Source organism: Hyaena hyaena, unplaced genomic scaffold, assembly GCF_003009895.1.
Source record: "Hyaena hyaena isolate Hyena2069 unplaced genomic scaffold, ASM300989v1 scaffold_476, whole genome shotgun sequence".
NCBI classification, from domain to species: Eukaryota; Metazoa; Chordata; class Mammalia; order Carnivora; family Hyaenidae; genus Hyaena; species Hyaena hyaena.
In genome coordinates, this window is record NW_024081111.1 from 682,670 (window position 1) to 697,191 (window position 14,522).

The 14,522-nt window shown below is 42.8% G+C and overlaps 1 protein-coding gene across 1 annotated transcript in view; it reads right to left on the reverse strand.

The window, feature by feature from the left end:
* REELD1 (reeler domain containing 1) overlaps positions 1 to 12,859 on the reverse strand; it is a 30,239-nt gene extending 17,380 nt beyond the window's left edge. The window contains exons 1-2 of the mRNA XM_039254291.1: positions 12,782 to 12,859; positions 12,548 to 12,637 (exon numbers count right to left, since the gene is read on the reverse strand). The gene's annotated coding sequence lies outside the window, so the exon portion shown is untranslated. The remainder of the gene's footprint in view (positions 1 to 12,547; positions 12,638 to 12,781) is intronic.
* Positions 12,860 to 14,522: the final 1,663 nt, after the last annotated feature.

The window sequence follows — 14,522 nt, forward strand, 5'->3', positions numbered from 1 at the left end:
AAGGAAGGAAGGAAGGAAGGAAGGAAGGAAGGAAGGAAGGAAGGAAGGAAAAGGAAGGAAGGAAGGAAAAGGAAGGAAGGAAGGAAGGAAGAAAAAGGAAGGAAAGGAAAGGAAAGGAAGGAAGGAAGGAAGGAAGGAAGGAAGGAAGGAAGGAAGGAAGGAAGGAAGAAAGAAAGAAAGAAAGAAAGAAAGAAAGAAAGAAAGAAAGAAAGAAAGAAAGAAGAAAGAAAAGAAAGAATTCAGAAACCACAGGTTCTGAGCTGCTACCATATTGACAGCACAGGTTGAAACCACAGAAGTTGGTTGAGCAAAGAGGTCATGACGCAGGGTCAGGCTATGTTGTACCAGGAGCAAGACAGGTAAGAAGAGGCAGTGCAGCTGAGGGGGAAAATAGTAAGAACAAATAATAACACATTTACACAGTGATTGTGTAGTACAGGCATTGGTCTACTAAACTGGTTAGTTACTTAATTATCTCATTAATACAACGACACTATGAGGTCCACCTTATTATCACCCCATTTTAGAGAGGAGGCAAATGAGTGACAGCATTGACATAACTTGCCAAAGATTACACAGCTTTCAGGCTGTGATAGATCGGGTTCCTCACCACAGCTTTGCCACCCACTACCTCTGTAACCTCATCTACAAAACAGAGCTAACTGTAATTCTTGTACCTGTATCCCAAAGTCCTTCTGAAGTTTCACGGAGGAAAAATAATAAGCAGTTAGCCCTTAGCATGGGAAGGACACATTTTGATCTTGAGGGAGCTAACGGGGAATCAAGGACCAAAGCAGGCACAAGAGAGAGAGCATCCCAGGCTCCTCTGGAGCCCAATCCCCGTTCCAATGTGAGGAACACCAAGCTGTGTGCACCAGAAAAGTGAGAAAACATGGTGTTTTTGCTTGAATCTGCTCAAGTCATTTCCCACTGGCAATTTAGCTGGACCTGATACATTAACGTGACTAAGTCCTTACATTAACATCCATGGCCCTGACTAGAATGATTATATAGGAACTACAGGAAAAGTCTCCTGGTGGGTTTTCTGGTTATAAATTAGAAGCGTGTCCTTCTGCAAATCACTTAACTTCTCTGGGTCACCTCAGGTGTAAAATAAAAGGTTTGAATCAAATAATCCTAGATTTCTTCCAGCTTGAGAATTATGCATATTTTAAAGTTTTATTTTACCCAAATGGTAGAAGAATGAGCTACCCTGAGAACACCTTGAGGTGACGCGATACGGCACATAATGACCGACTGGCGTATAAACACTACCAGCACTGACACCATCCTGTGTCACTCCTGGTTTAAGAGTCAGCCTTAAAAAAGTTTTTGCAAATGCCCATTGAATCTTCAGAAAAGAGGGGCCTGCAGGGCAACAGGGCTCACAAGGCCTCTCCCACCCCTGGGACCTTAACCCCGGCCAACAGGTAGATGTTCTGTCAGGCTCGGTCTCTAGAAATGGAGCGTGTGCCTCTGGTCACTCACAACTTCACGCCTTGGTCATGGATTTCCACTGAAATGCACTAGTGTTTTTACGTGGCCATTGGCTATTCTAGCATCGTTATTGTAGTGAGCATTTTAATATTTACCTAGATAATTTTTTGAATCCTGCAGATTTCTGGAGAGCTGGGACAATGTGTGTAAGAAAAGAGAAAAATTCTCGTTTTCTTCAAACTCAACTTCAATATACTTTAAAAATGGGGAATCCATGGGCATTTCTGTACATTTACCAGGCTTGGTGACTTTTGCTTCATTCCCCAGACTATGCCTCACTTTGTTCCATTAAAAAAAAATGAAAGGATGGTTTAGTGCTCTTTTTCTACCCAATTATCCTCTTCTCCATTCTCCCTATTAAAGAACAATACGGACAAAGGGGCCATTAAAGCTAATCGCTATTTGAATGCTTATTATTTGTAGAGCAATACCTAAGACCATCTGTGATGCAAAAAAGATTCAACAGGATCTCTTCGCACTTATAGAAGCTGATGTTTTACTTGGGGTAAGGCGGTAAGATGGAGACAGCCAGCTGCGTGACCTTAGACAGGTTAATTCATGTTGGTGAGCTTCATTTCTCCCATCTGTACAATGCGGGCACTGTTAGATTCCTCTCAAGAGTGTTGTGGAGACCAGATGTACCAGCACGGGGATGCACAGAAGTAAATGTAAGCTGTTGTCAGAAAGTAGATAAAGCCAGGCTACCAGAACTTAGAGCAGAGAGGGATATTTCAATGAGAAACAAGAGGAGATGGTTGCTTTTAGAGGTGAGGTGTGGTTTGGATAAACAGGGATAATAGAATATTCCAAGAAAAAAGGTTAACTTGAAGAAATGTATGAAAGTGGAAGGGACAGATGGGATGGTGCTTGTGGTCATTATTCAGAAATAAAATAAGGGGCACCTGATATGGGGTGATAGAGACAGGAGTGTTGATGAGAGTAGATGGAAACAAAAGGAAGAACCAGAAAGATTTGGAGATTGTTTGGAGGCCAAAGAGGCTTAAAAAAGAAAAAAAGAAAAGAAAAGAAATCGGTATTTAGAAAGCCCAAGCAAATAATATAACTGACATCCATCCAACGAAAGGGGGAAGTTTATGGTGTTCAGTTTTAGATATGCTGATGATGCCCCCAGCCCTCATTTACTCCTTCAGCCAGGCTTTGAGTAAATAAATGCCTATCAAGGGCAGGCCATGTACGCAGGGCTGGGGATATGAAGATGAGTAACACAGAGTGTCAGAGGGGCTGACAGTGGAGACTGCCGCGTCAGCAGACGATCACAGAACAATGGGGTAAATGCTTCGGGGAGAGATGATCACGTATTTATTATGACAGTATAGAAAAAAAAGAGTATCGGGGGTTCCAAATTTCCTTTTCCCTTTCAAAAAACCCAAACATTCACATCTTGTGACTGGATGCCAGAAACTAGTCTCAAAGCTCAGAACTGAAATAATTCCTGGGATTGCTACATATACAACAGTCTTGTAGCATCTTTTTAGAATCCGACTCCATGTGCACTCTTTTTTTTTTTTCACAAATAAAAGAATGATTTTACTAAGCAGTGATGAAAGTTTTGTAGAAAAATAAAGCCAGGAAAGAAACCATTTGGCGGCCGGGGAAAGACTCACTGGAAGAACAATGTTTGAGCCAGGGTCTAAGGATGTGCTGTAGTTAGACCTTGGCCATCAGAGGAAGAGGGTTTGAGACAGATGGAAAGCCACATCAAGACCCGAAAGTGTGTTCACTAACCAGCCGGAAGCCAGCGGGACTAAAGTAAAGAAAACAAGGGGTGGAAAGTACTGGAAGTAGAAGTCAGAACTCTTTATCCTCAGGGGACTTGGACTTTGCGTGCTTTTTCCTATCAACCTAGCTCTAAACTCCTGGAGGGTTAGAATCATCTTAAAATTGCTTAGCTCCCATGCAGAACACTATATCATGCTCATTGTCAGCCATCGGTTAAATAGTTTAGCACGTCCTTTATTTTAATCATTCTTCTTCTTCCAATTTTTCCAGGGCAGGAGGAATAATAACTGCCATTTATTGAGCTCTTACTATGTGCCAGGCACACATCTAACACTTTACTTATACAAACTCATCTGATCCTCCCAACGACCCCATAGAAGATGCACTAATATTCTCCTCACTTCACAGGTGAGGAAACTGAGAGGTAGAGAGATTTAAACAACTTGCCCAAAGTGACATTGCTAATAGGTGGAGGAGCTGAGTTGTACACCATAGCAGATGACCTCTGGAGTCTGGGCTCCTTTTGTACAAGCATTTATTATATTACCAACAGAAGCTACTTTTTTTGAGAGAGAGAGAGAGAGCGCACGTGTGTGCATGTGGTGGGGGGTGGGGTAGGGGAGAGGGAGAGAGAGAATCCTAAGCAGGTTTCACACTCAGCACAAAGACTGACACAGGACTCGATCTCACCACCCTGGGATCATGACCTGAGCTAAAACCAAGAGTCAGTTGCTCAACCGACTAAGCCACCCAGGCGCTCCTGGAGCCTGTGCTCCTAACCCCTGTGCTATCACATCTGCTATCAGATGCCCATGAAAACTCAGCATATAGAGAGTGGCCTGTGCCGGCTCTGGAGAGCAAATGAAGGATGGGAGGAAACACTACTAGTCCTACTTCTAGGACCAGGGTTTGGAAGGCCACTCTGAGTGAGTAAGAAGTCTAGTTAGAACTTCTCCTGACTGAAGACCTCGCCTTTTAACACTGCAAGCTACCATGAACAGACAAACCATTCTTCCAAGGCATGCAAGGAAAACCACTGTGGTGGAACTGGACGTCAGGGCCCCTCCTACTGAACTCTGCCAGATGTCTTTACTCCTTTCCAGCGACGAAAGGTTTTCTCAAATTGGGGTGTGTTTAAAAATTCTAAGGAAGACGGGGCGGGGGGGCGCCTTGTTCATGAGATTGAGCCCCACATCAGGCTCTGTGTTTACAGCGTGGAGCCTGCTTGGGATTGTCTCTCCCTCTCTCTCTCAAAATAAATAAATAAACTTAATAAAATAAAATAAAATAAAATAGTAAAATAACAAAGCGTTATACCTGAGTATCTAAACACCACCCCTCATTTTCTCACCCCCTACAATGCCCCTTCATCTCCCACCATAGAAGCAGTCACAGTAGAGTTTGTTCTCCTTCATAGAAGCAATCCAAACCTCTCATCATTTCTGCATCAAAAAGAAGCAAATTATTTGCTTATCTCCCTCCTCCCACCTCGGCAATGGAGAATACCAAACCTTCGAATGTGAAAGACTTCACTAAGTTTTTTTTTTTTTAACCTACTTTTTAGATATTTTTCAAGGCAGCTGCAAAGACCAAGCTCCAAGCATGATTCTCTGGTTCGCTTTTATAGATCATTTCTGCAGGACAAATTCCTTCTTTTGCTTTATGACCCTGGACTCCAGAGCTGGGTCTGTGTTCCTCCCACACCACCTGTAGTTCTGTCACAATCTGTTACCACAGCTCTTTGTTCTACTAAACAGACACCTAAAACTGACAGGCCTCATTCACTGGCCTCCTGATAAACAGCCAGAGAAGTTGGCCTCTCGGCCCCTCACTACTACACCAGAACCTACTGCTGGGAATCTGACTACCCAACGTCATTATCGAACTATTGAGGTCCTCTGCGCACGCCTCTAACACGCGAGGGTGGCCCCCATCTTGGTGAGTTTGAGGCATTTCAGAGAAATGTACTCCGCTGCCTCCCACTGTACGGCCGTCTAGAGGGGCTGAGAGAGAGATAGCAGACTTCCTGATCCCAGACCAGTGCTTCATTCTTCCCTCACATAAAAATGCTGCTGTAAAGTGAGCAAAATCCACGTGGCAACAGCACCCTGAAACATTTAAGGAAAGATCTACTGTAGGCTGAGCCACTAACACTACTTTCACCCTCTCATGTCACTCAACCTTAGGCCAGTATATTTGCTTATCCCACGATTTGGAGAAACAGTGAGATTTTGGTTAGCATGGATGTTATTTCTGCCACAGAAGTCCCTGTATTTCCTTCCCAAAGCCAGATTCACATTTATATTACTGAAGGATCTATAGTTAAGTAGAAAATATTAAGTATTTGAACAGAGTTTAAATGTAAACAAAATTTAAATATGGCAGCCTCTTAGTATGTTTTGCTTCTGTGTCGTGTGTATAGATAGAACACAATTTCAGATATATAAGAAATAGAACAGTTCCAAGTAGGATTTATTCTATGTAGCCAAATTCTTTAAAATTATATATATTATTATATAATATAAACACATCATTTAGAAAAAAGCTTCTACCACAAGTGTTATTTTATTTCTCTGGAGTTCTGAATGTTTTAGACCCATTAAAAATGAATGATTGGTTCAGTCTCTGAGCTTCCTAGCAGCTAAGCAAAAAAGGTAAATATAATCAATTGCCTGCTTCTTCCTATCTTTATAGACCATAGGGAGAAAAGAATGTACTAAAATAACACAAGGACAAGAAGAAGAATTGTAAACAGTCCGAGTGACTTCCCCTAAAGGTCACTCATTGTCTACTCCATCATGTCACCCGGACAGGGGTTTCCTGTGTCTTCTTCTCTCCAGGGCTATGGGAGGAAGGTGTAGCAGGCATGAGAATATGGCCTGTGGGTGACCAGCCACTGGGAGGAGCAGCCAGATGATTGCATGACAAAATAATGATGAAAAACGATCTTGACAGTCTAGAGCAATGAGCTGAATCTAACAAGATGAAATTAAACAAGGACAAATGTTAAGTGCTTTCCTTAGGTCAGAAAAAAACCAATGGCATAAGCCCAAGATGGAGAAGATACGCCTCACCCACAGGCATTAAAAAAACCAAAAAACTAAAAACAGAAACAACAAAAAACCATGTTAGAGCTTTAAGCTGAAAAGTCACTAAAAAACAAAACAGCTACAGCAAAAATTTTCGTGCAATTTTGCCTCTCAAACAAGGGGCATAATTGTTCCATTATATTCTGAGATTTTAGTCTACGTTGGGAAATAGATTCTGGGCACCATGTTTTATTTTTGTGAAAGACAAGTATATCCCAACATTAAAAACAAGTTTTGAAACAGCCAAGTAATCATCAATAATATCCCGTGCCTAAAACACTGCTTTCATGTCATACCTCATGCTGCATGCTCACTTTAAAATGAGTATGTAGGAGAAAAATAAATAAAACAGAAGAAACATATACAACATGGAGTGCATTTGGAAAAGTGACCAGAGCAGTTTGTAGACTCTGAACCACACATTTCTGAAGAGCAGCTGGACAGGGAGATTCAATTCAAGGGGAGAAGGTTTCATAATAACTGTATTTAAATAGTTGAAAGGTTGACAAGAATGTCCAAGGTGAATTTAAGAGCTATTAAGGAAGAATAGTATTTGTAAAATCTTTAGAGTTTTTAAAGTGCCTTCTTAAGAAAGAAAGAAAGTGAGGCGCCTGGGTGGCTCAATCAGTTAAACGTCCAGCTTCGGCTCAGGTCATGATCTCATGGTTCGTGGGTTCGAGCCCCACGTCGGGCTCTGTGCTGACAGCTAGCTCAGAGCCTGGAGCCTGTTTCAGATTCTGTTTCTCCCTCACTCTCTGACCCTCCCCTGCTCGTGCTGTCTCTCTCTCTCTCAGCAATAAATAAAACATTAAAAAGAAATTTGAAAGAAAGAAAGGAAGGAAGAAAGAAAGATTTTATCATCACATTGGTTTTGGAAGGTGTTACTGTTTTCTTATTAGTAATATTTTCATTTATATAGATTAGGATATTTTGGCTTAAAAATATGAAATCAGGGGCACCTAAGTGGCTCAGTCGGTTAAGCGTCCAACTTTGGCTCAGGTCATGATCTCATGGCCTGTGAGTTTGAGTCTGGTGTCGGGCTCTGTGCTGAGAGCTCAGAGCCTGGAGCCTGCTTGCTTCAGATTCTGTGTCTCCCTCTCTGACCCTCTCCTGCTTGCACTCTCTCTCTCTCTCTCTCAAAAATAAACATTAAAAAATATTATTTAATGTGAAATGATGTGAGCAAGATCATATGGCCAGTATGCAGCAGGCTGAGATAAAGCCAGTGTGCTCAAGCTACAATGAGACACATTTAAATTTAATATTACATGAGAAAAAAAATCTTCCTGTGAGTCATATCTGTACAAAGTACAAATCTCTGTATTTCCCCATAGATAGTGTATATTAATGAAGAAAGAAATGTATTTTAAGAATTGGCCACAGCAGTGGCTTTCAATTTTTTTGACCACAGTAGGAAATAAATTTTATATCACCATCAAGGGCATACACAACCAAGAATAAAATGGAAACAAAAGCTCACACAATAATACTAATAATTCCTATAAGTGGTTCACTTTGATTTTTTTTTTCTGGTTTACTTTTTTAAACTACTGATCTTTATCCACTAAATTGATTGCATCTCCCATCATGTGGAACTAAAAACACTGAAGTAGATTTAGTGGGAATGCTTAGGTGAGCTAGAAAACCAAGAATTCCTTCCAACAATGGGATTCAGTATTTCTGGGTCTCCCCAAACTGTGTTATATACTTTAAAAAAAAAAAAAGCCACAAAAACCCAAACCCTAAATCGAAGTGCTTTTTGCTTCCAGTTTATTGCTTTTACTCTTCATCCAGTTCCTTGGGCTTTCTCACTCTTGATTCAGTTTCTAGTATTATCTTTCCCTACCTGCACTACACCACCTGAAAACTCTTTCTTTTCCCTTTACCTGAGTAATTGATGAAAATATTAAGCTGTATAGAAGCAAGAACAGATTGTAACATTATAAGCACAGTTGTACCACACGGCTGTGTTTATGTACACTTAAGTCCTTCCATTTCCAGGAATCAGTTGTGCATTCTCTGATCATACTAACGACTATCTGTTTTCTTTCTTTTTTTTTAATGTTTATTTATTTTTGAGAGAGAGAGAGCACAAGTGGGGAAGGGGCAGGAAGAGAGGGAGACATAGAATCTGAAGCAGGCTCCAGGCTCTGAGCTGTTGGCACAGAGCCTGACGCGGGCCTCCAGCCCACAGACTGTGAGATCATGATCTGAGCTGATTTTGGACGCTTAGCCAGCTGAGCCACCCAGGTGCCCTTACTCTATTTTATTTCTGTCCACAAGGATGAGAAGTGGTGTTCCATGTGATAAGATTAAGAGAGACCGAGTATGTGAGTTCGAGCCCCGTGGCGGGCTCTGTGCTGACAGCTCGGAGCCTGGAGACTGCTTTGGATTCTGTGTCACCCTCTCTCTTTCTGCCCCTCCCCCACTTGTGCTCTGTCTCTCAAAATAAATGTAAAAAAAAAAAATTTTTTTTAAAGGCCATTACTAGGATACAGGATGGTTGGTCCTGAACATTAAACGAGGTGATATATGCTGAGCGCTTTAAATGACATGTGGCGAATGGAGACTGCTCAGTGGTTGTTAGCCAGGATGACACGATGGTGACGGTGAGGACATTACAATTATATTCCTGTAGGTCAGTAGTTTAGAAACTCTGATGATAAACTATTGTGTGGTCTTGATATGACTTGTTCAAGTGACTCTTCCTTGCCTTCTAAAAAAAACAAACAAACAAACAAACAAAAAAAACCCCCACCTTTTCTAAGCCTTGTTCTCCTTTTTTGAGTAGTGCAAGTTTTTAACAACTTTACCAGTCTATTGTCTCCCTATCCTTTAGGTCTCGTTTTGTTAAGGCGGAGCTCTTGCTCATCTCTCATCTCTTGAATCACGCAAGCTCCTAACAGCGGGCCGCCAGCAAGCTGTTCTGTGCAGCGGCCTCTGCATCGGTGCCGCTGGAGACTGGAGCTGACTTAAGAGGCCGCACAGCCTTCAGTGTTTGCATGGACTGTTTCTCTCCCAGCAGTGTTTTCAGTTTGGCGATTCCTCCTTTTGAAGAGTGAGGAAAGGTGGGGCACCTGGGTGGCTCAGTGGTTAAGTGTCCGACTTCAGCTCAGGCCATGATCTCACGGTTTCTGAGTTTGAGCCCCATGTCAGGCTCTCTGCGCTGCCGGCCTCAGATCCTCCTCCGTCTCTCTCTGCCCCTCCCTGGTTTGTGCTCTCTCTCTCTCAAAATAAATAAACATTAGAGGGAGGGAGGCAAACCATGAGAGACTCTTGAATGCTGAGAACAAACTGAGGGCTGACGGGTATGAAGGGGGGAGATGGGCATGGAGGAGGGCACTTGTGGGGATGAGCACTGGGTGTTATATGGAAACCAACTTGACAATAAACTATTTAAGAATAAATAAATAAACATTAAAAAAAGAATAAAGAAAGAAAGGAAGTAAAAAAAGAATAAAGAAAGGAAGACCATAGCAGTCACCTGTTAATGCCTAATGCTGACCAGTCCTCATTAACAAGCAGGCCTGTCCTTCTTTTGTTGTTCGCTTTATTCTACAAAACCTCCTTTCATTGGGGGTCCTGGCTTCCTGACACACTCAGGTGATGGTTTAAAGTCTCTGGAGCCAACCTGAGGGGCTTAAATCCCACCCCTGCCCCTTACTAGCTGAGGATATTGAGCAAGTTCCTTTTTGAGCTTAGATTTCCCCATTTGCAGAAGGAATAAAGTCTTTTTCGTGAGGTTGTTGGGAAAAATTAAGAGTTGTAAAGAGCTTAGAACAGCGGCCAGCAGAAAGCCAGCCTTCAATACCTGTGGGCTATTCCATATTTCTACACAGAACCCTCTGAAGGTGTTGGCCTTTACTTTCTCTTTACAGTCTGTGTATAGGAGACTTTTAAAAGTTTCCTGGGGTGCCAGGGTGGCTCAGTCAGGTAAGCATCTGACTCTTGATCTCGGCTCAGGTCATGATCTCATGGTTTGTGAGATCTAGCCCCGCCCGTGCTGAGCTCTGTGCTGAGAGCATGAAGCCTGCTTAGGATTCTCTCACCTCTCTCTGCCCTTCCCCCATCCTGCATGTGTGCATGTGTGCTCTCTCTCTCAAATTAAGTATACTTAAAATAAATAAATAAATAAATAAATAAATAAATAAATAAATAAATAAATAAAGGTTCCTAAGCTTCTGGATTCTCTTCCCACAGGTGACATTTTCTCTGAACTTTTTGACATCTACTTTCAGAAAGGCCAGGAGACATGTCTGACCTCATGCAACATTTATTCCTTGGTACACATACCAGGGTGACAAAGTAATTTCTTGCTCAGTTTACCATCACTTCCCTGTTGGGTGGCATTTCCTCCTTACAGGTCCAGTATCAGCCCTCCCTGGTATGTCCTCTAATTTCCAAGCAATGGAACCATCAGCCAGGCAAGCCAAGAATATGTCAGATGGTCTCCTTGTAGCAGGATGAACCTCCAGCATATGTTAGAACATTAAGGTCCCCATTGCCCTGTAACTTGCCTCCTTGCCAGTGTTTTCAAACTTTCAAGTAATAATAATAATGGGCCTGATACTGAGGATGAGAGTATTTCCATCTGGAAGCAAAAATGCTTGCCAAAGACAGAGGTAAATTATTTAAGGGCATTAAGACTGAGTTTCTGTGGAGTTGTCAGCAGGAAGACAGCAAACTGAACACCAATGTGGCAGACACCTTCAGGTATTGGAGATAAAATGCCAAAATACAGCCTTACTTACCCTCAGGGAGCCTCCAGTCTACAATGGCTCCAAAGTTAACTTGTCTCCTGTTTCCAGTCTAAACTGGAGTAATGCGTCTCTTACTCGACAAGGCAGATGGGAATGTCTTCCTTCATGTTTCGTTAAATTCCCAAAGCAGCTAGCTCAGCGATGCTCATTCTCCAGCTTTCTGATAGGTCACTGACTTCGTAGGAGTCCCGCTCCCGCGGAAATAAAATGGTGACTTTAACACACCCCTTTCGCCTCCACATAGGAGTTTTGAGGAATGGTCGGCTTGTTAGAATACTGACATGAACTCAGAATCAGGGCAACTTTGAGGGAAATGATGCCTGTATAATTTGGAGGGGTGGAGTCAGGGACTGGAACTGTGGAGTCTGACAGCTGGTTTCTCTCCCATAAAACAGAGGAAGAAAGATGGAAGGAAAAAGAAAATGTGTTGGCTTTGGAGAAGTTCCATTCATTAAAGGAGAACAAATGACATAAAAAACGAGCCTATTAAAAGTTTGCAAGGGTTTTTAATAAAAAGAAGGATCTTTAAATTGTCTGATAGCTTGAGTCTCTAACCTGGCTTTCCTTTTGGTTAAAACACTTTCATTTCCCTGAATGGGCAAAATGCAATCCATGTGGGAAACATTTCTTTTTTAAAAAAGAAAAAAAAGATTAATGTTTTTATTTATTTTTGAGAGAGAGAGAGCGAGCGAGCAAGAACAGGGGAAGGGCAGAGAGAAAGACACAGAATCTGAAGCAGGCTCCGGGCTCTGAGCTGTGAGCACAGAGCCTGACACGGGGCTCTAACTGACAAACCATGAGGTCATGACCTGAGTCAGAGCGGAGCACTTAACTGACTGAGCCACCCAAGTGCCCCTTGTGGGAAACGTTTCTAACTGGGAGGTGGGAGGAAGGTGCCTATTCTCCACCCTCTATTTTAATATTTCATAATATAGATATTTCTCTTTTCTTCTGAAACAATATGACATTTTGATCAAAGCCTACTACATCCCTTGACATCCTGGACTTTGTCCTCACAGTTTTCAAAGTGACCAGTTTCAATGAAAAAGACTTTTAAAAATGATTTTAAAAAGTTTCTATAATAACTGAGAAATGATAGAAACAGCAAAAGTGATGCCCTAAGTAAGTATATGAAGCAAAACATATTTGCCGTGAAATATGATGGGACCTAGTTGGATTTTAAGCCTCACATGTGCTCGGGATTAGGGTACAGAGGGGTGTCATGGGTGGTGGGGGTAGCATGTGTGGGCTGACACTTAAGGACAGTGAGGAGTTACAGGGAGGGTGGTTGAGTGGCCTGGCAGGCCTCGCGCTTCACATAGCACCAAATTATTTGTATTTATTAGCCATCGCAGCAAATGAGCCTGGGACGAAGGACAAGGGGTCCAGCCAGACCTGGGCCAGGAAGGTAGAGGTGACTGAGAGTCACACACAGCCTGCCTCCAACTCTTATGTACGTACTGCGTCTGATGATGTGGCTTCTAACATGAAGACACAGCGAAGGGCCACTGGCAAACAGTCTGTCATGTAGTCATTAGGAATAGGGACGCTCTGGAGAGAAAAACAAATTCTAGGAGACAGTCATCTCAAGAAAAGCAAGACTGCAAACTGTCTGCAGACACCAGCCAAGGGGCGGGTCCTACCTGGGCCAGTGTGCAAAGGGCTGCTGGCTACCTGTGATCTTGCCCGTCATACTTGAGTAAGTGACAACAAATCATCGTCAGCAGCCCATCTCTGAATGCAGGGGACGGCAGTCCACGAGCACACCTCGGGCGGGACCTTCCAATTTAGATTACTGGGAGCTTGAAGACAAGAGAAAATTGATTTTTTGATTCCATGCACACTGGACGGAATCAACGGACAGGAGTTTGACATTTAAGAGCCTGATCAAATAGCAGTGAGAACTGCTACTCTAGTGGCAGTGATTCCCCGAGTGACCCGGGGCAATCTTTGCTTCTTTGCTTTAGGTCTCCACATCTGGAAAAAAAGGAGACTGCCTTGTTCAGCAACCACAATGGGAGAATGTGGGGATTAGCTCAGGTGGCCAATGAAATGGGGACGGGGCTTAGCAGCCATGTGGTGGTCTACTGCTGCACTTCCGGCATCTCAGAGATCCGCCAGAGGGTGTGAAGCGAACTCTGCCTGGTTCCAAGATCAGGGCCTACTAACAAGTTATCTTTCAACAAGATGGGCAGCACATTCACTCTCGCAGGATAGATCCGTACTTGTAAAGGGTTCCAAATACACTGAAAAGTGAGCATCATATAAATCTAATGTATGGAAAGTGCTAAGGGTCAATCAGTGTTAGATGGAGTACACCCCATGCCTCTGAAATGGTTTACAGAGCACGGTTCTGATGCATACTGAAGACTCCAAGAGCATCTCCCCACAATAAGTGGCTTGGGGTAATGCTTACCTGCTCTATGGAAAGGTTGTTCTCACCTTCTGCATTTTTTTTTTTAATTTAGGAACATATTAGCTGGGAATTTCTAAGTTATCCTGCAACAACAAAACCAAACCAGAGCAATCTATCCAGACCCAGCTTCTGAAACCGTGGAAGGAACCAATCACTAGTTCTCTCTGGAATCTAATGAAGAGGTAATGAAAGCTCCAGGAACCCAGGTTTCTCAACCCCACTGTTAGCAGAGAAAGGATTCTTTTTTCATGTGCAATAAAATTTAAGACTTTGCAGCTTTGGATCTGGGTATACTTTTTAGTTTCTGGTAGAGAGAGTTATAATGCAAAGGATACAGTTAATATACTGTGGTGGTTAATTTTATGTGTCAAGTTGGCTAGGCCATGGTACCCAGATATTTGGCCAAACATTCTAGGTGTTTCTGTGAAGGTGTTTTTTAGATGAGATTCACATTTAAATTAGTAGACTCTGAGTAAAGCAGATTACCTTCCATAATGTGGGTGTGTGTCATCCAATTGGTTAAAGACCTTAAGAATGAACTGACCTCCCCAGAAGGGGAAACTGTCAGCAGACTGCCTCAGGTAGAACTCCCCCAGGCCTCCAGCCTACCAGCCAACCCTGTGAATTTTGGGTTTGCCAGTCCTCACAATCATGTGAGCCAATTCTTTCAGTGTGTGTGTGTGTGTGTGTGTGTGTGTGTGTGTGTTTCTCTGGAGAACCCTAACACACACTCTGTGGTAAATATTGTCATTGTTCACCAACATTTCTGGTTTTCTCTCCTGGACCTGTAAAAAAAAAAAAATTACACTTTCCAGGAAACTTAGAGTAAACCATGACCATGTTACTTGCTTTGGCTAGTAAGATGGAGGGAAAGTGACTGGGGTCACCACCGGCGAAAGCATTTACGAGCCGAGCCAGCGTGATTGCTTATGCCCCTCCCCTGTGGCACCAAGCCTCAGTCACACCGAGATGGCAGAAACAAGATGGTAGAAAGAAGAGCCAGAGCCCCCAGGTGACCAC